The 3,549-nt window shown below is 48.3% G+C and overlaps 1 pseudogene; it reads left to right on the top strand.

The window, feature by feature from the left end:
- The first annotated feature begins 519 nt into the window (after nt 1-519).
- LOC132481457 (L-lactate dehydrogenase B chain-like) lies at nt 520-1,532 on the top strand (annotated as a pseudogene).
- The last annotated feature ends 2,017 nt before the right edge of the window (nt 1,533-3,549 follow it).

Here is a 3,549-nt window from a genome sequence, read left to right as displayed (position 1 = left end):
GAGGATGACTGTGGGTGTCACCAAAAGAACCTGTTTTATGAAACTTATGGTAAGTCATTCAACTACTCTGACCCTCAATTTCCTGATCTGTAAATGTCCTTATAAAGTTTTAAGGAGTGAATAGAGGCATATAAATCAAGTTCCTGGCTCAGAGTAATAAGTGGTCACTATTACTTTAATTTGCATTCCTACCATGGAGAACCATGGTCTCAGCCTTGGGGAGGGACCAAAATAAAAAAGGGATTACGAGCCCCAATGGCAGGCAGGCCCCACACTCCCTGTGAATGCTGGGGTCAGTGGCTCCCCTATGGAACTGGTGTGCGGCAATGGCCCTCATGTGCTACACTCTGGAGAACAGCCTTATGGAGATCACACACCTCATGAAGGCCTAGCTGTCCCTATGGACTTGGATGCGTGAACAGGATGAACAGAAAGAGAGGAGGCTGGACACATGGCTGACCTTGTATCCTTTGCACGGCCATTACAACTGTCCCCAAAGCCTTCTCTCTCCTGTGCACAATGGCATCTCTGAAGGAAAAACTGATTGCGCTGGTCGCAGAAGAGAGGCAACAGCCCCAAATAATAAAATCATTGTAGTGGGTATTGGACATGTAGGTATGGCATGTGACATCAGCATTCTGGGAAAGTCCCTGGCTGATGAACTTGCCCTTGTGGATGCTTGCAAAGATAAACTCAAAATAGAAATGATGCATCTGCAGCATGGGGACTTCTTTCTTCAGACACCAAATTTGTGGCTGATACAGTTTACTCTGTGATTGCCAATTCAGAGATCGTGAGGGTAGCTGCAAGTGTGCACCAGTGAGAAGGAGAGAGGCATCTTAATCTGCCGCAGAGGAATGCTGTCTTCAAATTCATTGTTCCTCAGATCATCAAGTACAGTCCTGATTGCATCATAATTGTGGTTTCCAGCCCAGTGGATATTCTCACATATGTTACCTGGAAAGTGGATGACTTAAGCACCGCGTGATTGAAAGTGGGTGTCAAATGTGGATTCTGATAGGTTTCACTATTTTTATGGCTGAAAACTTGGCATTCATGCCGGCAGCTGTCATGGATGGATTTGGAGAGAACATGGCAACTCAAGTGTGGCTGTTTGGAGTATATGTGGCCAGCGTTTCTCTCCGGGAACTGAGTCCAGAAATGGGAAAGAACAACAATAGTGAAAATTGGAAGGAAGCGTACAAGACCGTGGTGGAAAGTGCGTGTGAAATCACCAAGCTAAAAGGATAACCAGCTGGTCTATTGGATGAAATGTGACTGATCTCATTGAACCCATGGTTAAGAATCTATCCAGGATTCAACCAGTGTCAACAATGGTGAAGGGGATGCACGACACTGAGAATGAAGTCTTCCGGAGCTGTTCATATATCCTTAATGCTTGGGGGTTAACCAGTGTTACTAACCAGAAGCTGAAGGCTGATAAGTTTGCTCAACTCAAGAAAAGTACAGATACCCCGTGGGACATCCAGAATGACCTATAAGACCTGTGGCTTCTGGGTTCTAGGCTGTAGAAATTTTACAACTCCAGTGTGAGGGACATCCCTGGCAGTCCAGTGGTTAGGACTCTGCGCTTCCACTGCAGGGGGCACGGATTCCATCCCAGCCGGGAAACTAAGATCCCGCATGCTGCACGGAGGGGCCAAAAAACAAACAAACAAACAACAACAGCAAGAAAAACTCCAATGTGATTAACCATGATCCTTTGGTTTTCATCCATGGACATGGATCACAGTTTGCTTTTCTCTTCCTAGATGTGTGAATTCAGGTTCCCAGAATCAAAGCCCATGTTTGGTTTTATGTTTGCAATAGGAGCCCTTGAACTAAGAACACTGACTATTAAAAAAAAAAAAGAAGACATGAAGGAAGGAAGGATGGAAGGAAACAAAGAAAGGATGGAGGCTGGGGGCTTGGACAGGTCCTGATTCCAATCCTGCCTCTGCCAACCTGTGGCCATGGCTGGTGGCTTCACCTGCTTGAACTGCCGCTTCCTCGGCTGTCACACGGCAGGACAGTCCTGATACCGCTGCACAGGGGGGGTTGTGAGGACATGATGTGCAGGCACGCACAGGGTGAGGGGCCACAGCCCCGCCCTCCTCCTCTTCCAAGTCAGACACACAGTCTGGGACCTGTACCCGGAGGAGATGAGGCTGTGACGACGGCCTTGGGCACCTGGTGACTGAAAGCTCTCCAGGGCCCTGGGTGCGTGGCTGCCACAGCAAATGCTCTCAGGCATATAACAAAGCAAGCTTGGCTCGTGGTGGATACTGGTGACATTCGATGACCTAAAGCAATGAAACCCATAATCAGAGAGTGCTCGGACTTGGCTGCTGTGGGTTTGTTTGCCCACGCACGAGGTACAATCATCTTGCTTGGAGTTACATCGGCTGTTAGCCCTCAATTCTGTTGCTAAGAAATTATGAGCCAAATGATGTTTCCAAAAAATAACCACTACAGGATGTTTCAGAAGAGAACCATAATAACAGCCCAAACAGAACGGATATGTTGTTATTGATCAGTCCTTATGAAGAGCCGAGGAATGGGGTGACTGGGGGGATAGCCTGCCCATACACCTTCTATGGAAATTGCCAAGGTCTTGAATATAACAAAATAAACTCAGGGATAAAACTGTAAGGGACATAATATAATGTCTTCATGATTCTGAAATCAATCAACCAAGATGTATTTGTTGGGGGCCTATTTGCCTGTTCCGTGCATGTTTATGACCATCTTAGCCACATTAAGTTGCAGGCAGTGACTAAGTCTGGCATAGCTGTAACCACCCCTGTCTGGCAGGGTGCCTGTGTGTCACAGTTGATTAAGTGATTTAACAGCCGTTTGCAGCCACCTCCTCCACTATTGCTCTGTTGCTGGGGCAACAGGAACCAGTCAACTAACAGAAGCCCACGTTAGAGCAGGACAAGAGATTCCATCAACAGGGAAGTCATAAAACAGGGCCCTTGCAAGGAATTGATTGTCATCTGGTGCCTAGACCTGTTCTGCCCATGGGATTTTCCTGGGAAGATGCAGCCGTTCTGCTGTGGATCCTCACCTCCAGGTGATCTCTATGAGGCAGATGAATTAATGCAAAGCAGCTGCCATCTGTTAAGAAAGGAACTCCTGATCTCTGCCCGCCTCTTTCCTGACCAGGGAGCCAAGCCATGTGATGCCAGCCCCGCCTACCTCTTCCCCTCTGGACGCCCCAGTCAGGCCCTCTGCTTGCTGTCTGGCTGGCTCCCCTGGCTGCAGTGGCCTTATGGTCTACGGTTTATCTCGCTGGGCAGGTAACGGAGGGCAAGTCGTTGTGTTCTTCCTTCTCATTTAACAGGTGAGGGAGCCAAGGTCAGAGGGACAGAGTAAAGTGTTAAAGCCGCACAACTAGTAAGTCAAGGGCAGACTCGTGTCGTCTAGCCCCAAATCCCAGGATCCTCACTGCTCGCCAGACCCCAAGAGCCCAAGCTGCTTTGCATAGGAAACTGCCAAGTGTTGCAACAGCTCCCAGAAAGGGGTCAGTGTTTCCATGGGCCAACC

Source organism: Mesoplodon densirostris, chromosome 2 (genome assembly GCF_025265405.1).
Source record: "Mesoplodon densirostris isolate mMesDen1 chromosome 2, mMesDen1 primary haplotype, whole genome shotgun sequence".
Taxonomy (NCBI): domain Eukaryota; kingdom Metazoa; phylum Chordata; class Mammalia; order Artiodactyla; family Ziphiidae; genus Mesoplodon; species Mesoplodon densirostris.
Note: the sequence above shows the minus strand (reverse complement) of the source record. Positions and strands in the feature narration are given on the sequence as shown.